At 35.0% G+C, this 17,248-nt stretch overlaps 66 non-coding genes across 66 annotated transcripts; all 66 read left to right on the forward strand.

Moving 5' to 3' along the window:
- The first annotated feature begins 63 nt into the window (after positions 1-63).
- On the forward strand, positions 64-136 carry TRNAV-UAC (transfer RNA valine (anticodon UAC)). Its single transcript has one exon. It is a non-coding gene; the product is annotated as a tRNA-Val (tRNA).
- Positions 137-297: 161 nt separating this feature from the next.
- Positions 298-370, forward strand: TRNAV-UAC (transfer RNA valine (anticodon UAC)). The gene has a single exon. It is a non-coding gene; the product is annotated as a tRNA-Val (tRNA).
- Positions 371-765: 395 nt separating this feature from the next.
- TRNAV-CAC (transfer RNA valine (anticodon CAC)) lies at positions 766-838 on the forward strand. The gene has a single exon. It is a non-coding gene; the product is annotated as a tRNA-Val (tRNA).
- Positions 839-999: 161 nt separating this feature from the next.
- On the forward strand, positions 1,000-1,072 carry TRNAV-UAC (transfer RNA valine (anticodon UAC)). Its single transcript has one exon. It is a non-coding gene; the product is annotated as a tRNA-Val (tRNA).
- Positions 1,073-1,467: 395 nt separating this feature from the next.
- Positions 1,468-1,540, forward strand: TRNAV-UAC (transfer RNA valine (anticodon UAC)). The gene has a single exon. It is a non-coding gene; the product is annotated as a tRNA-Val (tRNA).
- A 161-nt stretch (positions 1,541-1,701) lies between these two features.
- TRNAV-UAC (transfer RNA valine (anticodon UAC)) lies at positions 1,702-1,774 on the forward strand. The gene has a single exon. It is a non-coding gene; the product is annotated as a tRNA-Val (tRNA).
- Positions 1,775-1,935: 161 nt separating this feature from the next.
- On the forward strand, positions 1,936-2,008 carry TRNAV-UAC (transfer RNA valine (anticodon UAC)). Its single transcript has one exon. It is a non-coding gene; the product is annotated as a tRNA-Val (tRNA).
- Positions 2,009-2,169: 161 nt separating this feature from the next.
- TRNAV-UAC (transfer RNA valine (anticodon UAC)) lies at positions 2,170-2,242 on the forward strand. Its single transcript has one exon. It is a non-coding gene; the product is annotated as a tRNA-Val (tRNA).
- Positions 2,243-2,403: 161 nt separating this feature from the next.
- On the forward strand, positions 2,404-2,476 carry TRNAV-UAC (transfer RNA valine (anticodon UAC)). Its single transcript has one exon. It is a non-coding gene; the product is annotated as a tRNA-Val (tRNA).
- Positions 2,477-2,871: 395 nt separating this feature from the next.
- Positions 2,872-2,944, forward strand: TRNAV-UAC (transfer RNA valine (anticodon UAC)). The gene has a single exon. It is a non-coding gene; the product is annotated as a tRNA-Val (tRNA).
- Positions 2,945-3,105: 161 nt separating this feature from the next.
- Positions 3,106-3,178, forward strand: TRNAE-CUC (transfer RNA glutamic acid (anticodon CUC)). Its single transcript has one exon. It is a non-coding gene; the product is annotated as a tRNA-Glu (tRNA).
- Positions 3,179-3,573: 395 nt separating this feature from the next.
- TRNAV-UAC (transfer RNA valine (anticodon UAC)) lies at positions 3,574-3,646 on the forward strand. The gene has a single exon. It is a non-coding gene; the product is annotated as a tRNA-Val (tRNA).
- Positions 3,647-3,807: 161 nt separating this feature from the next.
- TRNAV-UAC (transfer RNA valine (anticodon UAC)) lies at positions 3,808-3,880 on the forward strand. The gene has a single exon. It is a non-coding gene; the product is annotated as a tRNA-Val (tRNA).
- A 161-nt stretch (positions 3,881-4,041) lies between these two features.
- On the forward strand, positions 4,042-4,114 carry TRNAV-UAC (transfer RNA valine (anticodon UAC)). Its single transcript has one exon. It is a non-coding gene; the product is annotated as a tRNA-Val (tRNA).
- Positions 4,115-4,275: 161 nt separating this feature from the next.
- On the forward strand, positions 4,276-4,348 carry TRNAV-CAC (transfer RNA valine (anticodon CAC)). Its single transcript has one exon. It is a non-coding gene; the product is annotated as a tRNA-Val (tRNA).
- A 161-nt stretch (positions 4,349-4,509) lies between these two features.
- On the forward strand, positions 4,510-4,582 carry TRNAV-UAC (transfer RNA valine (anticodon UAC)). Its single transcript has one exon. It is a non-coding gene; the product is annotated as a tRNA-Val (tRNA).
- A 161-nt stretch (positions 4,583-4,743) lies between these two features.
- On the forward strand, positions 4,744-4,816 carry TRNAE-CUC (transfer RNA glutamic acid (anticodon CUC)). Its single transcript has one exon. It is a non-coding gene; the product is annotated as a tRNA-Glu (tRNA).
- A 161-nt stretch (positions 4,817-4,977) lies between these two features.
- Positions 4,978-5,050, forward strand: TRNAV-UAC (transfer RNA valine (anticodon UAC)). Its single transcript has one exon. It is a non-coding gene; the product is annotated as a tRNA-Val (tRNA).
- Positions 5,051-5,211: 161 nt separating this feature from the next.
- TRNAV-UAC (transfer RNA valine (anticodon UAC)) lies at positions 5,212-5,284 on the forward strand. Its single transcript has one exon. It is a non-coding gene; the product is annotated as a tRNA-Val (tRNA).
- Positions 5,285-5,444: 160 nt separating this feature from the next.
- On the forward strand, positions 5,445-5,517 carry TRNAE-CUC (transfer RNA glutamic acid (anticodon CUC)). Its single transcript has one exon. It is a non-coding gene; the product is annotated as a tRNA-Glu (tRNA).
- Positions 5,518-5,678: 161 nt separating this feature from the next.
- Positions 5,679-5,751, forward strand: TRNAV-UAC (transfer RNA valine (anticodon UAC)). The gene has a single exon. It is a non-coding gene; the product is annotated as a tRNA-Val (tRNA).
- Positions 5,752-5,912: 161 nt separating this feature from the next.
- TRNAV-UAC (transfer RNA valine (anticodon UAC)) lies at positions 5,913-5,985 on the forward strand. Its single transcript has one exon. It is a non-coding gene; the product is annotated as a tRNA-Val (tRNA).
- A 161-nt stretch (positions 5,986-6,146) lies between these two features.
- Positions 6,147-6,219, forward strand: TRNAV-UAC (transfer RNA valine (anticodon UAC)). Its single transcript has one exon. It is a non-coding gene; the product is annotated as a tRNA-Val (tRNA).
- Positions 6,220-6,380: 161 nt separating this feature from the next.
- On the forward strand, positions 6,381-6,453 carry TRNAV-UAC (transfer RNA valine (anticodon UAC)). Its single transcript has one exon. It is a non-coding gene; the product is annotated as a tRNA-Val (tRNA).
- Positions 6,454-6,614: 161 nt separating this feature from the next.
- On the forward strand, positions 6,615-6,687 carry TRNAV-UAC (transfer RNA valine (anticodon UAC)). The gene has a single exon. It is a non-coding gene; the product is annotated as a tRNA-Val (tRNA).
- Positions 6,688-6,848: 161 nt separating this feature from the next.
- Positions 6,849-6,921, forward strand: TRNAV-UAC (transfer RNA valine (anticodon UAC)). Its single transcript has one exon. It is a non-coding gene; the product is annotated as a tRNA-Val (tRNA).
- Positions 6,922-7,082: 161 nt separating this feature from the next.
- TRNAV-CAC (transfer RNA valine (anticodon CAC)) lies at positions 7,083-7,155 on the forward strand. The gene has a single exon. It is a non-coding gene; the product is annotated as a tRNA-Val (tRNA).
- Positions 7,156-7,316: 161 nt separating this feature from the next.
- On the forward strand, positions 7,317-7,389 carry TRNAV-UAC (transfer RNA valine (anticodon UAC)). Its single transcript has one exon. It is a non-coding gene; the product is annotated as a tRNA-Val (tRNA).
- A 161-nt stretch (positions 7,390-7,550) lies between these two features.
- TRNAE-CUC (transfer RNA glutamic acid (anticodon CUC)) lies at positions 7,551-7,623 on the forward strand. The gene has a single exon. It is a non-coding gene; the product is annotated as a tRNA-Glu (tRNA).
- Positions 7,624-7,784: 161 nt separating this feature from the next.
- On the forward strand, positions 7,785-7,857 carry TRNAV-UAC (transfer RNA valine (anticodon UAC)). The gene has a single exon. It is a non-coding gene; the product is annotated as a tRNA-Val (tRNA).
- Positions 7,858-8,018: 161 nt separating this feature from the next.
- TRNAV-UAC (transfer RNA valine (anticodon UAC)) lies at positions 8,019-8,091 on the forward strand. Its single transcript has one exon. It is a non-coding gene; the product is annotated as a tRNA-Val (tRNA).
- Positions 8,092-8,486: 395 nt separating this feature from the next.
- TRNAV-UAC (transfer RNA valine (anticodon UAC)) lies at positions 8,487-8,559 on the forward strand. The gene has a single exon. It is a non-coding gene; the product is annotated as a tRNA-Val (tRNA).
- Positions 8,560-8,720: 161 nt separating this feature from the next.
- Positions 8,721-8,793, forward strand: TRNAV-UAC (transfer RNA valine (anticodon UAC)). Its single transcript has one exon. It is a non-coding gene; the product is annotated as a tRNA-Val (tRNA).
- Positions 8,794-8,954: 161 nt separating this feature from the next.
- Positions 8,955-9,027, forward strand: TRNAV-UAC (transfer RNA valine (anticodon UAC)). Its single transcript has one exon. It is a non-coding gene; the product is annotated as a tRNA-Val (tRNA).
- Positions 9,028-9,188: 161 nt separating this feature from the next.
- Positions 9,189-9,261, forward strand: TRNAV-UAC (transfer RNA valine (anticodon UAC)). The gene has a single exon. It is a non-coding gene; the product is annotated as a tRNA-Val (tRNA).
- A 161-nt stretch (positions 9,262-9,422) lies between these two features.
- On the forward strand, positions 9,423-9,495 carry TRNAV-UAC (transfer RNA valine (anticodon UAC)). Its single transcript has one exon. It is a non-coding gene; the product is annotated as a tRNA-Val (tRNA).
- A 395-nt stretch (positions 9,496-9,890) lies between these two features.
- TRNAV-UAC (transfer RNA valine (anticodon UAC)) lies at positions 9,891-9,963 on the forward strand. The gene has a single exon. It is a non-coding gene; the product is annotated as a tRNA-Val (tRNA).
- A 161-nt stretch (positions 9,964-10,124) lies between these two features.
- On the forward strand, positions 10,125-10,197 carry TRNAE-CUC (transfer RNA glutamic acid (anticodon CUC)). Its single transcript has one exon. It is a non-coding gene; the product is annotated as a tRNA-Glu (tRNA).
- Positions 10,198-10,592: 395 nt separating this feature from the next.
- On the forward strand, positions 10,593-10,665 carry TRNAV-UAC (transfer RNA valine (anticodon UAC)). The gene has a single exon. It is a non-coding gene; the product is annotated as a tRNA-Val (tRNA).
- Positions 10,666-10,826: 161 nt separating this feature from the next.
- Positions 10,827-10,899, forward strand: TRNAV-UAC (transfer RNA valine (anticodon UAC)). Its single transcript has one exon. It is a non-coding gene; the product is annotated as a tRNA-Val (tRNA).
- Positions 10,900-11,060: 161 nt separating this feature from the next.
- TRNAV-UAC (transfer RNA valine (anticodon UAC)) lies at positions 11,061-11,133 on the forward strand. The gene has a single exon. It is a non-coding gene; the product is annotated as a tRNA-Val (tRNA).
- Positions 11,134-11,294: 161 nt separating this feature from the next.
- TRNAV-CAC (transfer RNA valine (anticodon CAC)) lies at positions 11,295-11,367 on the forward strand. Its single transcript has one exon. It is a non-coding gene; the product is annotated as a tRNA-Val (tRNA).
- Positions 11,368-11,528: 161 nt separating this feature from the next.
- Positions 11,529-11,601, forward strand: TRNAV-UAC (transfer RNA valine (anticodon UAC)). The gene has a single exon. It is a non-coding gene; the product is annotated as a tRNA-Val (tRNA).
- A 161-nt stretch (positions 11,602-11,762) lies between these two features.
- On the forward strand, positions 11,763-11,835 carry TRNAE-CUC (transfer RNA glutamic acid (anticodon CUC)). The gene has a single exon. It is a non-coding gene; the product is annotated as a tRNA-Glu (tRNA).
- Positions 11,836-11,996: 161 nt separating this feature from the next.
- On the forward strand, positions 11,997-12,069 carry TRNAV-UAC (transfer RNA valine (anticodon UAC)). The gene has a single exon. It is a non-coding gene; the product is annotated as a tRNA-Val (tRNA).
- A 161-nt stretch (positions 12,070-12,230) lies between these two features.
- TRNAV-UAC (transfer RNA valine (anticodon UAC)) lies at positions 12,231-12,303 on the forward strand. The gene has a single exon. It is a non-coding gene; the product is annotated as a tRNA-Val (tRNA).
- Positions 12,304-12,463: 160 nt separating this feature from the next.
- Positions 12,464-12,536, forward strand: TRNAE-CUC (transfer RNA glutamic acid (anticodon CUC)). The gene has a single exon. It is a non-coding gene; the product is annotated as a tRNA-Glu (tRNA).
- A 161-nt stretch (positions 12,537-12,697) lies between these two features.
- On the forward strand, positions 12,698-12,770 carry TRNAV-UAC (transfer RNA valine (anticodon UAC)). Its single transcript has one exon. It is a non-coding gene; the product is annotated as a tRNA-Val (tRNA).
- A 161-nt stretch (positions 12,771-12,931) lies between these two features.
- TRNAV-UAC (transfer RNA valine (anticodon UAC)) lies at positions 12,932-13,004 on the forward strand. Its single transcript has one exon. It is a non-coding gene; the product is annotated as a tRNA-Val (tRNA).
- Positions 13,005-13,165: 161 nt separating this feature from the next.
- Positions 13,166-13,238, forward strand: TRNAV-UAC (transfer RNA valine (anticodon UAC)). Its single transcript has one exon. It is a non-coding gene; the product is annotated as a tRNA-Val (tRNA).
- Positions 13,239-13,398: 160 nt separating this feature from the next.
- On the forward strand, positions 13,399-13,471 carry TRNAV-UAC (transfer RNA valine (anticodon UAC)). The gene has a single exon. It is a non-coding gene; the product is annotated as a tRNA-Val (tRNA).
- A 161-nt stretch (positions 13,472-13,632) lies between these two features.
- Positions 13,633-13,705, forward strand: TRNAV-UAC (transfer RNA valine (anticodon UAC)). Its single transcript has one exon. It is a non-coding gene; the product is annotated as a tRNA-Val (tRNA).
- A 161-nt stretch (positions 13,706-13,866) lies between these two features.
- On the forward strand, positions 13,867-13,939 carry TRNAV-UAC (transfer RNA valine (anticodon UAC)). Its single transcript has one exon. It is a non-coding gene; the product is annotated as a tRNA-Val (tRNA).
- Positions 13,940-14,100: 161 nt separating this feature from the next.
- TRNAV-UAC (transfer RNA valine (anticodon UAC)) lies at positions 14,101-14,173 on the forward strand. The gene has a single exon. It is a non-coding gene; the product is annotated as a tRNA-Val (tRNA).
- A 161-nt stretch (positions 14,174-14,334) lies between these two features.
- Positions 14,335-14,407, forward strand: TRNAV-UAC (transfer RNA valine (anticodon UAC)). Its single transcript has one exon. It is a non-coding gene; the product is annotated as a tRNA-Val (tRNA).
- Positions 14,408-14,568: 161 nt separating this feature from the next.
- Positions 14,569-14,641, forward strand: TRNAE-CUC (transfer RNA glutamic acid (anticodon CUC)). Its single transcript has one exon. It is a non-coding gene; the product is annotated as a tRNA-Glu (tRNA).
- Positions 14,642-14,802: 161 nt separating this feature from the next.
- TRNAV-UAC (transfer RNA valine (anticodon UAC)) lies at positions 14,803-14,875 on the forward strand. The gene has a single exon. It is a non-coding gene; the product is annotated as a tRNA-Val (tRNA).
- Positions 14,876-15,036: 161 nt separating this feature from the next.
- On the forward strand, positions 15,037-15,109 carry TRNAV-UAC (transfer RNA valine (anticodon UAC)). The gene has a single exon. It is a non-coding gene; the product is annotated as a tRNA-Val (tRNA).
- Positions 15,110-15,269: 160 nt separating this feature from the next.
- Positions 15,270-15,342, forward strand: TRNAV-UAC (transfer RNA valine (anticodon UAC)). Its single transcript has one exon. It is a non-coding gene; the product is annotated as a tRNA-Val (tRNA).
- Positions 15,343-15,503: 161 nt separating this feature from the next.
- TRNAV-UAC (transfer RNA valine (anticodon UAC)) lies at positions 15,504-15,576 on the forward strand. The gene has a single exon. It is a non-coding gene; the product is annotated as a tRNA-Val (tRNA).
- Positions 15,577-15,737: 161 nt separating this feature from the next.
- Positions 15,738-15,810, forward strand: TRNAE-CUC (transfer RNA glutamic acid (anticodon CUC)). The gene has a single exon. It is a non-coding gene; the product is annotated as a tRNA-Glu (tRNA).
- A 161-nt stretch (positions 15,811-15,971) lies between these two features.
- Positions 15,972-16,044, forward strand: TRNAV-UAC (transfer RNA valine (anticodon UAC)). The gene has a single exon. It is a non-coding gene; the product is annotated as a tRNA-Val (tRNA).
- Positions 16,045-16,205: 161 nt separating this feature from the next.
- TRNAV-UAC (transfer RNA valine (anticodon UAC)) lies at positions 16,206-16,278 on the forward strand. Its single transcript has one exon. It is a non-coding gene; the product is annotated as a tRNA-Val (tRNA).
- A 160-nt stretch (positions 16,279-16,438) lies between these two features.
- TRNAE-CUC (transfer RNA glutamic acid (anticodon CUC)) lies at positions 16,439-16,511 on the forward strand. The gene has a single exon. It is a non-coding gene; the product is annotated as a tRNA-Glu (tRNA).
- Positions 16,512-16,672: 161 nt separating this feature from the next.
- TRNAV-UAC (transfer RNA valine (anticodon UAC)) lies at positions 16,673-16,745 on the forward strand. Its single transcript has one exon. It is a non-coding gene; the product is annotated as a tRNA-Val (tRNA).
- Positions 16,746-17,140: 395 nt separating this feature from the next.
- Positions 17,141-17,213, forward strand: TRNAV-UAC (transfer RNA valine (anticodon UAC)). The gene has a single exon. It is a non-coding gene; the product is annotated as a tRNA-Val (tRNA).
- Positions 17,214-17,248: the final 35 nt, after the last annotated feature.

Consider the following 17,248-nt stretch of genomic DNA (forward strand, 5'->3'; position numbering starts at 1 on the left):
ATGCACTTTCATTAAATATCACATATGTCAATTTAATGTATCTTGAAAGTTACTGAATTGTGTGGTTCCGTGGTGTAGTGGTTATCACGTTCGCTTTACACACGAAAGGTCCTCAGTTCGATCCTGGGCGGAATCAAGTGCGTAAACTTACATTTTTCTGTGAACAAATCTTTAGTTTTAATTGCAAATTAAGAAAGCCTCAAATGCATGAAATTCTAATCATTTTCAAATTTTATGCACTTTCATTAAATATCACATATGTCAATTTAATGTATCTTGAAAGTTACTGAATTGTGTGGTTCCGTGGTGTAGTGGTTATCACGTTCGCTTTACACGCGAAAGGTCCTCAGTTCGATCCTGGGCGGAATCAAGTGCGTAAACTTACATTTTTCTGTGAACAAATCTTTAGTTTTAATTGCAAATTAAGAAAGCCTCAAATGCATGAAATTCTAATCGTTTTAAAATTTTATGCACTTTCATTAAATATCACATATGTCAATTTAATGTATCTTGAAAGTTATCGAATTGTGTGGTTCCGTGGTGTAGTGGTTATCACGTTCACTTCACACGCGAAAGGTCACCATTTCGATCCTGGGCGGGATCAAGTGCGTAAACTTACATGTTTCTGTGAACAAATCTTTAGTTTTAATTGCATATTAAGAAAGCCTCAAATACATGAAATTCTAATCGTTTTCAAATTTTATGCACCTTCATTAAATATCACATATGTCAATTTAATGTATTTGGAAAGTTACTGAATTGTGTGGTTCCGTGGTGTAGTGGTTATCACGTTCGCTTCACACGCGAAAGGTCCCCAGTTCGTTCCTGGGCGGAATCATATGCGTAAACTTACATTTTTGTGTGAACAAATCTTTAGTTTTAATTGCAAATTAAGAAAGCCTCAAATGCATGAAATTCTAATCATTTTCAAATTTTATGCACTTTCATTAAACATCACATATGTCAAATTAATGTATCTCGAAAGTTACTGAATTGTGTGGTTCCGTGGTGTAGTGGTTATCACGTTCGCTTTACACGCGAAAGGTCCCCAGTTCGATCCTGGGCGGAATCAAAAGCGTAAACTTAAATTTTTCTGTGAACAAATCTTTAGTTTTAATTGCAAATTAAGAAAGCCTCAAATGCATGAAATTCTAATCGTTTTCAAATTTTATGCACTTTCATTAAATATCACATAAGTCAATTTAATGTATCTTGAAAGTTGCTGAATTGTGTGGTTCCGTGGAGTAGTGGTAATCACGTTTGCTTTACACGAGAAAGGTCCCCAGTTCGATCCTGGGCGGAATCAAGTGCGTAAAGTTACATTTTTCTGTGAGCAAATCTTTAGTTTTAATTGCAAATTAAGAAAGCCTCAAATGCATGAAATTCTAATCGTTTTCAAATTTTATGCACTTTCATTAAATATCACATATGTCAATTTAATGTATCTAGAAAGTTACTGAATTGTGTGGTTCCGTGGTGTAGTGGTTATCACGTTCGCTTTACACGCGAAAGGTCCCCAGTTCGATCCTGGGCGGAATCAAGTGCGTAAACTTACATTTCTCTGTGAACAAATCTTTAGTTTTAATTGCAAATTAAGAAAGCCTCAAATGCATGAAATTCTAATCGTTTTCAAATTTTATGCATTTTCCTTAAATATCACATATGTCAATTTAATGTATCTTGAAAGTTACTGAATTGTGTGGTTCCGTGGTGTAGTGGTTATCACTTTCGCTTTACACGCGAAAAGTCCCCAGTTCGATCCTGGGTGGAATCAAGTGCGTAAACTTACATTTTTCTGTGAGCAAATCTTTAGTTTTAATTGCAAATTAAGAAAGCCTCAAACGCATGAAATTCTAATCGTTTTCAAATTTTATGCACTTTCATTAAATATCACATATGTCAATTTAATGTATATTGAAAGTTACTGAATTGTGTGGTTCCGTGGTGTAGTGGTTATCACGTTCGCTTTACACGCGAAAGGTCCCCAGTTCGATCCTGGGCGGAATCATGTGCGTAAACTTAAATTTTTCTGTGAGCAAATCTTTAGTTTTAATTGCAAATTAAGAAAGCCTCAAATGCATGAAATTCTAATCATTTTCAAATTTTATGCACTTTCATTAAATATCACATATGTCAATTTAATGTATCTTGAAAGTTACTGAATTGTGTGGTTCCGTGGTGTAGTGGTTATCACGTTCGCTTTACACGCGAAAGGTCCTCAGTTCGATCCTGGGCGGAATCAAGTGCGTAAACTTACATTTTTCTGTGAACAAATCTTTAGTTTTAATTGCAAATTAAGAAAGCCTCAAATGCATGAAATTCTAATCGTTTTAAAATTTTATGCACTTTCATTAAATATCACATATGTCAATTTAATGTATCTTGAAAGTTACTGAATTGCGTGGTTCCGTGGTGTAGTGGTTATCACGTTCGCTTTACACGCGAAAGGTCCCCATTTCGATCCTGGGCGGAATCAAGTGCGTAAACTTACATTTTTCTGTGAACAAATCTTTAGTTTTAATTGCAAATTAAGAAAGCCTCAAATGCATGAAATTCTAATCGTTTTCAAATTTTATGCACCTTCATTAAATATCACATATGTCAATTTAATGTATTTGGAAAGTTACTGAATTGTGTGGTTCCGTGGTGTAGTAGTTATCACGTTCGCTTCACACGCGAAAGATCCCCAGTTCGTTCCTGGGCGGAATCATATGCGTAAACTTACATTTTTGTGTGAACAAATCTTTAGTTGTAATTGCAAATTAAGAAAGCCTCAAATGCATGAAATTCTAATCATTTTCAAATTTTATGCACTTTCATTAAATATCACATATGTCAATTTAATGTATCTTGAAAGTTACTGAATTGTGTGGTTCCGTGGTGTAGTGGTTATCACGTTCGCTTTACACACGAAAGGTCCTCAGTTCGATCCTGGGCGGAATCAAGTGCGTAAACTTACATTTTTCTGTGAACAAATCTTTAGTTTTAATTGCAAATTAAGAAAGCCTCAAATGCATGAAATTCTAATCGTTTTCAAATTTTAACCACTTTCATTAAATATCACATATGTCAATTTAATGTATCTTGAATGTTACTGAATTGTGTGGTTCCGTGGTGTAGTGGTTATCACGTTCGCTTCTCACGCGAAAGGTCCCCAGTTCGATCCTGGGCGGAATCAAGTGCGTAAACTTACATTTTTCTGTGAACAAATCTTTAGTTTTAATTGCAAATTAAGAAAGCCTCAAATGCATGAAATTCTAATCGTTTTCAAATTTTATGCACTTTCATTAAATATCACATAAGTCAATTTAATGTATCTTGAAAGTTGCTGAATTGTGTGGTTCCGTGGAGTAGTGGTAATCACGTTTGCTTTACACGAGAAAGGTCCCCAGTTCGATCCTGGGCGGAATCAAGTGCGTAAAGTTACATTTTTCTGTGAGCAAATCTTTAGTTTTAATTGCAAATTAAGAAAGCCTCAAATGCATGAAATTCTAATCGTTTTCAAATTTTATGCACTTTCATTAAATATCACATATGTCAATTTAATGTATCTAGAAAGTTACTGAATTGTGTGGTTCCGTGGTGTAGTGGTTATCACGTTCGCTTTACACGCGAAAGGTCCCCAGTTCGATCCTGGGCGGAATCAAGTGCGTAAACTTACATTTTTCTGTGAACAAATCTTTAGTTTTAATTGCAAATTAAGAAAGCCTCAAATGCATGAAATTCTAATCGTTTTCAAATTTTATGCATTTTCCTTAAATATCACATATGTCAATTTAATGTATCTTGAAAGTTACTGAATTGTGTGGTTCCGTGGTGTAGTGGTTATCACTTTCGCTTTACACGCGAAAGGTCCCCAGTTCGATCCTGGGTGGAATCAAGTGCGTAAACTTACATTTTTCTGTGAGCAAATCTTTAGTTTTAATTGCAATTTAAGAAAGCCTCAAACGCATGAAATTCTAATCGTTTTCAAATTTTATGCACTTTCATTAAATATCACATATGTCAATTTAATGTATATTGAAAGTTACTGAATTGTGTGGTTCCGTGGTGTAGTGGTTATCACGTTCGCTTTACACGCGAAAGGTCCCCAGTTCGATCCTGGGCGGAATCAAGTGCGTAAACTTACATTTTTCTGTGAACAAATCTTTAGTTTTAATTGCAAATTAAGAAAGCCTCAAATGCATGAAATTCTAATCGTTTTCAAATTTTATGCACTTTCATTAAATATCACATATGTCAATTTAATGTATTTGGAAAGTTACTGAATTGTGTGGTTCCGTGGTGTAGTGGTTATCACGTTCGCTTCACAAGCGAAAGGTCCCCAGTTCGTTCCTGGGCGGAATCATATGCGTAAACTTACATTTTTGTGTGAACAAATCTTTAGTTGTAATTGCAAATTAAGAAAGCCTCAAATGCATGAAATTCTAATCATTTTCAAATTTTATGCACTTTCATTAAATATCACATATGTCAATTTAATGTATCTTGAAAGTTACTGAATTGTGTGGTTCCGTGGTGTAGTGGTTATCACGTTCGCTTTACACACGAAAGGTCCTCAGTTCGATCCTGGGCGGAATCAAGTGCGTAAACTTACATTTTTCTGTGAACAAATCTTTAGTTTTAATTGCAAATTAAGAAAGCCTCAAATGCATGAAATTTTAATCGTTTTCAAATTTTAACCACTTTCATTAAATATCACATATGTCAATTTAATGTATCTTGAATGTTACTGAATTGTGTGGTTCCGTGGTGTAGTGGTTATCACGTTCGCTTCTCACGCGAAAGGTCCCCAGTTCGATCCTGGGCGGAATCAAGTGCGTAAACTTACATTTTTCTGTGAACAAATCTTTAGTTTTAATTGCAAATTAAGAAAGCCTCAAATGCATGAAATTCTAATCGTTTTCAAATTTTATGCACTTTCATTAAATATCACATATGTCAATTTAATGTATCTAGAAAGTTACCGAATTGTGTGGTTCCGTGGTGTAGTGGTTATCACGTTCGCTTTACAAGCGAAAGGTCCCCAGTTCGATCCTGGGCGGGATCAAGTGCGTAAACTTACATGTTTCTGTGAACAAATCTTTAGTTTTAATTGCAAATTAAGAAAGCCTCAAATGCATGAAATTCTAATCGTTTTCAAATTTTATGCATTTTCATTAAATATCACATATGTCATTTTAATGTATCTTGAAAGTTACTGAATTGTGTGGTTCCGTGGTGTAGTGGTTATCACGTTCGCTTTACACGCGAAAGGTCCCCAGTTCGATCCTGGGCGGAATCATGTGCGTAAACTTACATTTTCCTGTGAACAAATTTTAGTTTTAATTGCAAATTAAGAAAGCCTCAAATGCATGAAATTCTAATCGTTTTCAAATTTTATGCATTTTCATTAAATATCACATATGTCAATTTAATGTATCTTGAAAGTTACTGAATTGTGTGGTTCCGTGGTGTAGTGGTTATCACGTTCGCTTCTCACGCGAAAGGTCCCCAGTTCGTTCCTGGGCGGAATCATGTGCGTAAACTTACATTTTTGTGTGAACAAATCTTTAGTTGTAATTGCAAATTAAGAAAGCCTCAAATGCATGAAATTCTAATCGTTTTCAAATTTTATGCACTTTCATTAAATATCACATATGTCAATTTAATGTATCTTGAAAGTTACTGAATTGTGTGGTTCCGTGGTGTAGTGGTTATCACGTTCGCTTTACACGCGAAAGGACCCCAGTTCGATCCTGGGCGGAATCAAGTGCGTAACCTTACATTTTCCTGTGAACAAATCTTTAGTTTTAATTGCAAATTAAGAAAGCCTCAAATGCATGAAATTCTAATCGTTTTCAAATTTTATGCATTTTCATTAAATATCACATATGTCAATTTAATGTATCTTGAAAGTTATTGAATTGTGTGGTTCCGTGGTGTAGTGGTTATCACGTTCGCTTTACACGCGAAAGGTCGCCAGTTCGATCCTGGGCGGGATCAAGTGCGTAAACTTACATGTTTCTGTGAACAAATCTTTAGTTTTAATTGCAAATTAAGAAAGCCTCAAATGCATGAAATTCTAATCGTTTTCAAATTTTATGCATTTTCATTAAATATCACATATGTCAATTTAATGTATCTTGAAAGTTACTGAATTGTGTGGTTCCGTGGTGTAGTGGTTATCACTTTCGCTTTACACGCGAAAGGTCCCCAGTTCGATCCTGGGTGGAATCAAGTGCGTAAACTTACATTTTTCTGTGAGCAAATCTTTAGTTTTAATTGCAAATTAAGAAAGCCTCAAACGCATGAAATTCTAATCGTTTTCAAATTTTATGCACTTTCATTAAATATCACATATGTCAATTTAATGTATATTGAAAGTTACTGAATTGTGTGGTTCCGTGGTGTAGTGGTTATCACGTTCGCTTTACACGCGAAAGGTCCCCAGTTCGATCCTGGGCGGAATCAAGTGCGTAAACTTAAATTTTTCTGTGAGCAAATCTTTAGTTTTAATTGCAAATTAAGAAAGCCTCAAATGCATGAAATTCTAATCGTTTTCAAATTTTATGCACTTTCATTAAATATCACATATGTCAATTTAATGTATCTAGAAAGTTACTGAATTGTGTGGTTCCGTGGTGTAGTGGTTATCACGTTCGCTTTACACGCGAAAGGTCCTCAGTTCGATCCTGGGCGGAATCAAGTGCGTAAACTTACATTTTTCTGTGAACAAATCTTTAGTTTTAATTGCAAATTAAGAAAGCCTCAAATGCATGAAATTCTAATCGTTTTAAAATTTTATGCACTTTCATTAAATATCACATATGTCAATTTAATGTATCTTGAAAGTTACTGAATTGCGTGGTTCCGTGGTGTAGTGGTTATCACGTTCGCTTTACACGCGAAAGGTCCCCAGTTCGATCCTGGGCGGAATCAAGTGCGTAAACTTACATTTTTCTGTGAACAAATCTTTAGTTTTAATTGCAAATTAAGAAAGCCTCAAATGCATGAAATTCTAATCGTTTTCAAATTTTATGCACTTTCATTAAATATCACATATGTCAATTTAATGTATTTGGAAAGTTACTGAATTGTGTGGTTCCGTGGTGTAGTGGTTATCACGTTCGCTTCACAAGCGAAAGGTCCCCAGTTCGTTCCTGGGCGGAATCATATGCGTAAACTTACATTTTTGTGTGAACAAATCTTTAGTTGTAATTGCAAATTAAGAAAGCCTCAAATGCATGAAATTCTAATCATTTTCAAATTTTATGCACTTTCATTAAATATCACATATGTCAATTTAATGTATCTTGAAAGTTACTGAATTGTGTGGTTCCGTGGTGTAGTGGTTATCACGTTCGCTTTACACACGAAAGGTCCTCAGTTCGATCCTGGGCGGAATCAAGTGCGTAAACTTACATTTTTCTGTGAACAAATCTTTAGTTTTAATTGCAAATTAAGAAAGCCTCAAATGCATGAAATTCTAATCGTTTTCAAATTTTAACCACTTTCATTAAATATCACATATGTCAATTTAATGTATCTTGAATGTTACTGAATTGTGTGGTTCCGTGGTGTAGTGGTTATCACGTTCGCTTCTCACGCGAAAGGTCCCCAGTTCGATCCTGGGCGGAATCAAGTGCGTAAACTTACATTTTTCTGTGAACAAATCTTTAGTTTTAATTGCAAATTAAGAAAGCCTCAAATGCATGAAATTCTAATCGTTTTCAAATTTTATGCACTTTCATTAAATATCACATATGTCAATTTAATGTATCTAGAAAGTTACCGAATTGTGTGGTTCCGTGGTGTAGTGGTTATCACGTTCGCTTTACAAGCGAAAGGTCCCCAGTTCGATCCTGGGCGGGATCAAGTGCGTAAACTTACATGTTTCTGTGAACAAATCTTTAGTTTTAATTGCAAATTAAGAAAGCCTCAAATGCATGAAATTCTAATCATTTTCAAATTTTATGCACTTTCATTAAACATCACATATGTCAATTTAATGTATCTCGAAAGTTACTGAATTGTGTGGTTCCGTGGTGTAGTGGTTATCACGTTCGCTTTACACGCGAAAGGTCCCCAGTTCGATCCTGGGCGGAATCAAAAGCGTAAACTTAAATTTTTCTGTGAACAAATCTTTAGTTTTAATTGCAAATTAAGAAAGCCTCAAATGCATGAAATTCTAATCGTTTTCAAATTTTATGCACTTTCATTAAATATCACATAAGTCAATTTAATGTATCTTGAAAGTTGCTGAATTGTGTGGTTCCGTGGAGTAGTGGTAATCACGTTTGCTTTACACGAGAAAGGTCCCCAGTTCGATCCTGGGCGGAATCAAGTGCGTAAAGTTACATTTTTCTGTGAGCAAATCTTTAGTTTTAATTGCAAATTAAGAAAGCCTCAAATGCATGAAATTCTAATCGTTTTCAAATTTTATGCACTTTCATTAAATATCACATATGTCAATTTAATGTATCTAGAAAGTTACTGAATTGTGTGGTTCCGTGGTGTAGTGGTTATCACGTTCGCTTTACACGCGAAAGGTCCCCAGTTCGATCCTGGGCGGAATCAAGTGCGTAAACTTACATTTTTCTGTGAACAAATCTTTAGTTTTAATTGCAAATTAAGAAAGCCTCAAATGCATGAAATTCTAATCGTTTTCAAATTTTATGCATTTTCCTTAAATATCACATATGTCAATTTAATGTATCTTGAAAGTTACTGAATTGTGTGGTTCCGTGGTGTAGTGGTTATCACTTTCGCTTTACACGCGAAAAGTCCCCAGTTCGATCCTGGGTGGAATCAAGTGCGTAAACTTACATTTTTCTGTGAGCAAATCTTTAGTTTTAATTGCAAATTAAGAAAGCCTCAAACGCATGAAATTCTAATCGTTTTCAAATTTTATGCACTTTCATTAAATATCACATATGTCAATTTAATGTATATTGAAAGTTACTGAATTGTGTGGTTCCGTGGTGTAGTGGTTATCACGTTCGCTTTACACGCGAAAGGTCCCCAGTTCGATCCTGGGCGGAATCATGTGCGTAAACTTAAATTTTTCTGTGAGCAAATCTTTAGTTTTAATTGCAAATTAAGAAAGCCTCAAATGCATGAAATTCTAATCATTTTCAAATTTTATGCACTTTCATTAAATATCACATATGTCAATTTAATGTATCTTGAAAGTTACTGAATTGTGTGGTTCCGTGGTGTAGTGGTTATCACGTTCGCTTTACACGCGAAAGGTCCTCAGTTCGATCCTGGGCGGAATCAAGTGCGTAAACTTACATTTTTCTGTGAACAAATCTTTAGTTTTAATTGCAAATTAAGAAAGCCTCAAATGCATGAAATTCTAATCGTTTTAAAATTTTATGCACTTTCATTAAATATCACATATGTCAATTTAATGTATCTTGAAAGTTACTGAATTGCGTGGTTCCGTGGTGTAGTGGTTATCACGTTCGCTTTACACGCGAAAGGTCCCCATTTCGATCCTGGGCGGAATCAAGTGCGTAAACTTACATTTTTCTGTGAACAAATCTTTAGTTTTAATTGCAAATTAAGAAAGCCTCAAATGCATGAAATTCTAATCGTTTTCAAATTTTATGCACCTTCATTAAATATCACATATGTCAATTTAATGTATTTGGAAAGTTACTGAATTGTGTGGTTCCGTGGTGTAGTAGTTATCACGTTCGCTTCACACGCGAAAGATCCCCAGTTCGTTCCTGGGCGGAATCATATGCGTAAACTTACATTTTTGTGTGAACAAATCTTTAGTTGTAATTGCAAATTAAGAAAGCCTCAAATGCATGAAATTCTAATCATTTTCAAATTTTATGCACTTTCATTAAATATCACATATGTCAATTTAATGTATCTTGAAAGTTACTGAATTGTGTGGTTCCGTGGTGTAGTGGTTATCACGTTCGCTTTACACACGAAAGGTCCTCAGTTCGATCCTGGGCGGAATCAAGTGCGTAAACTTACATTTTTCTGTGAACAAATCTTTAGTTTTAATTGCAAATTAAGAAAGCCTCAAATGCATGAAATTCTAATCGTTTTCAAATTTTAACCACTTTCATTAAATATCACATATGTCAATTTAATGTATCTTGAATGTTACTGAATTGTGTGGTTCCGTGGTGTAGTGGTTATCACGTTCGCTTCTCACGCGAAAGGTCCCCAGTTCGATCCTGGGCGGAATCAAGTGCGTAAACTTACATTTTTCTGTGAACAAATCTTTAGTTTTAATTGCAAATTAAGAAAGCCTCAAATGCATGAAATTCTAATCGTTTTCAAATTTTATGCACTTTCATTAAATATCACATAAGTCAATTTAATGTATCTTGAAAGTTGCTGAATTGTGTGGTTCCGTGGAGTAGTGGTAATCACGTTTGCTTTACACGAGAAAGGTCCCCAGTTCGATCCTGGGCGGAATCAAGTGCGTAAAGTTACATTTTTCTGTGAGCAAATCTTTAGTTTTAATTGCAAATTAAGAAAGCCTCAAATGCATGAAATTCTAATCGTTTTCAAATTTTATGCACTTTCATTAAATATCACATATGTCAATTTAATGTATCTAGAAAGTTACTGAATTGTGTGGTTCCGTGGTGTAGTGGTTATCACGTTCGCTTTACACGCGAAAGGTCCCCAGTTCGATCCTGGGCGGAATCAAGTGCGTAAACTTACATTTTTCTATGAACAAATCTTTAGTTTTAATTGCAAATTAAGAAAGCCTCAAATGCATGAAATTCTAATCGTTTTCAAATTTTATGCATTTTCCTTAAATATCACATATGTCAATTTAATGTATCTTGAAAGTTACTGAATTGTGTGGTTCCGTGGTGTAGTGGTTATCACTTTCGCTTTACACGCGAAAGGTCCCCAGTTCGATCCTGGGTGGAATCAAGTGCGTAAACTTACATTTTTCTGTGAGCAAATCTTTAGTTTTAATTGCAAATTAAGAAAGCCTCAAACGCATGAAATTCTAATCGTTTTCAAATTTTATGCACTTTCATTAAATATCACATATGTCAATTTAATGTATATTGAAAGTTACTGAATTGTGTGGTTCCGTGGTGTAGTGGTTATCACGTTCGCTTTACACGCGAAAGGTCCCCAGTTCGATCCTGGGCGGAATCAAGTGCGTAAACTTACATTTTTCTGTGAACAAATCTTTAGTTTTAATTGCAAATTAAGAAAGCCTCAAATGCATGAAATTCTAATCGTTTTCAAATTTTATGCACTTTCATTAAATATCACATATGTCAATTTAATGTATTTGGAAAGTTACTGAATTGTGTGGTTCCGTGGTGTAGTGGTTATCACGTTCGCTTCACAAGCGAAAGGTCCCCAGTTCGTTCCTGGGCGGAATCATATGCGTAAACTTACATTTTTGTGTGAACAAATCTTTAGTTGTAATTGCAAATTAAGAAAGCCTCAAATGCATGAAATTCTAATCATTTTCAAATTTTATGCACTTTCATTAAATATCACATATGTCAATTTAATGTATCTTGAAAGTTACTGAATTGTGTGGTTCCGTGGTGTAGTGGTTATCACGTTCGCTTTACACACGAAAGGTCCTCAGTTCGATCCTGGGCGGAATCAAGTGCGTAAACTTACATTTTTCTGTGAACAAATCTTTAGTTTTAATTGCAAATTAAGAAAGCCTCAAATGCATGAAATTCTAATCGTTTTCAAATTTTAACCACTTTCATTAAATATCACATATGTCAATTTAATGTATCTTGAATGTTACTGAATTGTGTGGTTCCGTGGTGTAGTGGTTATCACGTTCGCTTCTCACGCGAAAGGTCCCCAGTTCGATCCTGGGCGGAATCAAGTGCGTAAACTTACATTTTTCTGTGAACAAATCTTTAGTTTTAATTGCAAATTAAGAAAGCCTCAAATGCATGAAATTCTAATCGTTTTCAAATTTTATGCACTTTCATTAAATATCACATATGTCAATTTAATGTATCTAGAAAGTTACCGAATTGTGTGGTTCCGTGGTGTAGTGGTTATCACGTTCGCTTTACAAGCGAAAGGTCCCCAGTTCGATCCTGGGCGGGATCAAGTGCGTAAACTTACATGTTTCTGTGAACAAATCTTTAGTTTTAATTGCAAATTAAGAAAGCCTCAAATGCATGAAATTCTAATCGTTTTCAAATTTTATGCATTTTCATTAAATATCACATATGTCATTTTAATGTATCTTGAAAGTTACTGAATTGTGTGGTTCCGTGGTGTAGTGGTTATCACGTTCGCTTTACACGCGAAAGGTCCCCAGTTCGATCCTGGGCGGAATCATGTGCGTAAACTTACATTTTCCTGTGAACAAATTTTAGTTTTAATTGCAAATTAAGAAAGCCTCAAATGCATGAAATTCTAATCGTTTTCAAATTTTATGCATTTTCATTAAATATCACATATGTCAATTTAATGTATCTTGAAAGTTACTGAATTGTGTGGTTCCGTGGTGTAGTGGTTATCACGTTCGCTTCTCACGCGAAAGGTCCCCAGTTCGTTCCTGGGCGGAATCATGTGCGTAAACTTACATTTTTGTGTGAACAAATCTTTAGTTGTAATTGCAAATTAAGAAAGCCTCAAATGCATGAAATTCTAATCGTTTTCAAATTTTATGCACTTTCATTAAATATCACATATGTCATTTTAATGTATCTTGAAAGTTACTGAATTGTGTGGTTCCGTGGTGTAGTGGTTATCACGTTCGCTTTACACGCGAAAGGACCCCAGTTCGATCCTGGGCGGAATCAAGTGCGTAACCTTACATTTTCCTGTGAACAAATCTTTAGTTTTAATTGCAAATTAAGAAAGCCTCAAATGCATGAAATTCTAATCGTTTTCAAATTTTATGCATTTTCATTAAATATCACATATGTCAATTTAATGTATCTTGAAAGTTATTGAATTGTGTGGTTCCGTGGTGTAGTGGTTATCACGTTCGCTTTACACGCGAAAGGTCGCCAGTTCGATCCTGGGCGGGATCAAGTGCGTAAACTTACATGTTTCTGTGAACAAATCTTTAGTTTTAATTGCAAATTAAGAAAGCCTCAAATGCATGAAATTCTAATCGTTTTCAAATTTTATGCATTTTCATTAAATATCACATATGTCAATTTAATGTATCTTGAAAGTTACTGAATTGTGTGGTTCCGTGGTGTAGTGGTTATCACGTTCGCTTTACACGCGAAAGGTCGCCAGTTCGATCCTGGGCGGAATCAAGTGCGTAGACTTACATTTTCGGTGAACAAATCTTTAGTTTTAATTGCAAATTAAGAAAGCCTCAAATGCATGAAATTCTAATCGTTTTCAAATTTTATGCACTTTCATTAAATATCACATATGTCAATTTAATGTATCTTGAAAGTTACTGAATTGTGTGGTTCCGTGGTGTAGTGGTTATCACGTTCGCTTTACACGCGAAAGTTCCCCAGTTCGTTCCTGGGCGGAATCATGTGCGTAAACTTACATTTTTGTGTGAACAAATCTTTAGTTGTAATTGCAAATTAAGAAAGCCTCAAATGCATGAAATTCTAATCGTTTTCAAATTTTATGCACTTTCATTAAATATCACATATGTCAATTTAATGTATCTAGAAAGTTACTGAATTGTGTGGTTCCGTGGTGTAGTGGTTATCACGTTCGCTTTACACGCGAAAGGTCCCCAGTTCGATCCTGGGCGGAATCAAGTGCGTAAACTTACATTTTTCTGTGAACAAATCTTTAGTTTTAATTGCAAATTAAGAAAGCCTCAAATGCATGAAATTCTAATCGTTTTCAAATTTTATGCATTTTCCTTAAATATCACATATGTCAATTTAATGTATCTTGAAAGTTACTGAATTGTGTGGTTCCGTGGTGTAGTGGTTATCACTTTCGCTTTACACGCGAAAGGTCCCCAGTTCGATCCTGGGTGGAATCAAGTGCGTAAACTTACATTTTTCTGTGAGCAAATCTTTAGTTTTAATTGCAAATTAAGAAAGCCTCAAACGCATGAAATTCTAATCGTTTTCAAATTTTATGCACTTTCATTAAATATCACATATGTCAATTTAATGTATATTGAAAGTTACTGAATTGTGTGGTTCCGTGGTGTAGTGGTTATCACGTTCGCTTTACACGCGAAAGGTCCCCAGTTCGATCCTGGGCGGAATCAAGTGCGTAAACTTAAATTTTTCTGTGAGCAAATCTTTAGTTTTAATTGCAAATTAAGAAAGCCTCAAATGCATGAAATTCTAATCGTTTTCAAATTTTATGCACTTTCATTAAATATCACATATGTCAATTTAATGTATCTAGAAAGTTACTGAATTGTGTGGTTCCGTGGTGTAGTGGTTATCACGTTCGCTTTACACGCGAAAGGTCCTCAGTTCGATCCTGGGCGGAATCAAGTGCGTAAACTTACATTTTTCTGTGAACAAATCTTTAGTTTTAATTGCAAATTAAGAAAGCCTCAAATGCATGAAATTCTAATCGTTTTCAAATTTTAACCACTTTCATTAAATATCACATATGTCAATTTAATGTATCTTGAATGTTACTGAATTGTGTGGTTCCGTGGTGTAGTGGTTATCACGTTCGCTTCTCACGCGAAAGGTCCCCAGTTCGATCCTGGGCGGAATCAAGTGCGTAAACTTACATTTTTCTGTGAACAAATCTTTAGTTTTAATTGCAAATTAAGAAAGCCTCAAATGCATGAAATTCTAATCGTTTTCAAATTTTATGCACTTTCATTAAATATCACATATGTCAATTTAATGTATCTAGAAAGTTACCGAATTGTGTGGTTCCGTGGTGTAGTGGTTATCACGTTCGCTTTACAAGCGAAAGGTCCCCAGTTCGATCCTGGGCGGGATCAAGTGCGTAAACTTACATGTTTCTGTGAACAAATCTTTAGTTTTAATTGCAAATTAAGAAAGCCTCAAATGCATGAAATTCTAATCGTTTTCAAATTTTATGCATTTTCATTAAATATCACATATGTCATTTTAATGTATCTTGAAAGTTACTGAATTGTGTGGTTCCGTGGTGTAGTGGTTATCACGTTCGCTTTACACGCGAAAGGTCCCCAGTTCGATCCTGGGCGGAATCATGTGCGTAAACTTACATTTTCCTGTGAACAAATTTTAGTTTTAATTGCAAATTAAGAAAGCCTCAAATGCATGAAATTCTAATCGTTTTCAAATTTTATGCACTTTCATTAAATATCACATATGTCATTTTAATGTATCTTGAAAGTTACTGAATTGTGTGGTTCCGTGGTGTAGTGGTTATCACGTTCGCTTTACACGCGAAAGGACCCCAGTTCGATCCTGGGCGGAATCAAGTGCGTAACCTTACATTTTCCTGTGAACAAATCTTTAGTTTTAATTGCAAATTAAGAAAGCCTCAAATGCATGAAATTCTAATCGTTTTCAAATTTTATGCATTTTCATTAAATATCACATATGTCAATTTAATGTATCTTGAAAGTTACTGAATTGTGTGGTTCCGTGGTGTAGTGGTTATCACGTTCGCTTTACACGCGAAAGGACCCCAGTTCGATCCTGGGCGGAATCAAGTGCGTAAACTTACATTTTTCTGTGAACAAATCTTTAGTTTTAATTGCAAATTAAGAAAGCCTCAAATGCATGAAATTCTAATCGTTTTCAAATTTTAACCACTTTCATTAAATATCACATATGTCAATTTAATGTATCTTGAATGTTACTGAATTGTGTGGTTCCGTGGTGTAGTGGTTATCACGTTCGCTTCTCACGCGAAAGGTCCCCAGTTCGATCCTGGGCGGAATCAAGTGCGTAAACTTACATTTTTCTGTGAACAAATCTTTAGTTTTAATTGCAAATTAAGAAAGCCTCAAATGCATGAAATTCTAATCGTTTTCAAATTTTATGCACTTTCATTAAATATCACATATGTCAATTTAATGTATCTAGAAAGTTACCGAATTGTGTGGTTCCGTGGTGTAGTGGTTATCACGTTCGCTTTACAAGCGAAAGGTCCCCAGTTCGATCCTGGGCGGGATCAAGTGCGTAAACTTACATGTTTCTGTGAACAAATCTTTAGTTTTAATTGCAAATTAAGAAAGCCTCAAATGCATGAAATTCTAATCGTTTTCAAATTTTATGCATTTTCATTAAATATCACATATGTCATTTTAATGTATCTTGAAAGTTACTGAATTGTGTGGTTCCGTGGTGTAGTGGTTATCACGTTCGCTTTACACGCGAAAGGTCCCCAGTTCGATTCTGGGCGGAATCATGTGCGTAAACTTACATTTTCCTGTGAACAAATTTTAGTTTTAATTGCAAATTAAGAAAGCCTCAAATGCATGAAATTCTAATCGTTTTCAAATTTTATGCATTTTCATTAAATATCACATATGTCAATTTAATGTATCTTGAAAGTTACTGAATTGTGTGGTTCCGTGGTGTAGTGGTTATCACGTTCGCTTCTCACGCGAAAGGTCCCCAGTTCGTTCCTGGGCGGAATCATGTGCGTAAACTTACATTTTTGTGTGAACAAATCTTTAGTTGTAATTGCAAATTAAGAAAGCCTCAAATGCATGAAATTCTAATCGTTTTCAAATTTTATGCACTTTCATTAAATATCACATATGTCAATTTAATGTATCTTGAAAGTTACTGAATTGTGTGGTTCCGTGGTGTAGTGGTTATCACGTTCGCTTTACACGCGAAAGGTCCCCAGTTCGATCCTGGGCGGAATCAAGTGCGTAACCTTACATTTTCCTGTGAACAAATCTTTAGTTTTAATTGCAAATTAAGAAAGCCTCAAATGCATGAAATTCTAATCGTTTTCAAATTTTATGCACTTTCATTAAATATCACATATGTCAATTTAATGTATTTGGAAAGTTACTGAATTGTGTGGTTCCGTGGTGTAGTGGTTATCACGTTCGCTTCACAAGCGAAAGGTCCCCATTTCGTTCATTGGCGGAATCATATGCGTAAACTTACATTTTTGTGTGAACAAATCTTTAGTTGTAATTGCAAATTAAGAAAGCCTCAAATGCATGAAATTCTAATCATTTTCAAATTTTATGCACTTTCATTAAATATCACATATGTCAATTTAATGTATCTTGAAAGTTACTGAATTGTGTGGTTCCGTGGTGTAGTGGTTATCACGTTCGCTTTACACACGAAAGGTCCTCAGTTCGATCCTGGGCGGAATCAAGTGCGTAAACTTACATTTTTCTGTGAACAAATCT

This window comes from Parasteatoda tepidariorum, chromosome 9, assembly GCF_982258835.1.
Source record: "Parasteatoda tepidariorum strain Cologne lab strain chromosome 9, Ptep-v5.0, whole genome shotgun sequence".
Classification (NCBI taxonomy): Eukaryota; Metazoa; Arthropoda; class Arachnida; order Araneae; family Theridiidae; genus Parasteatoda; species Parasteatoda tepidariorum.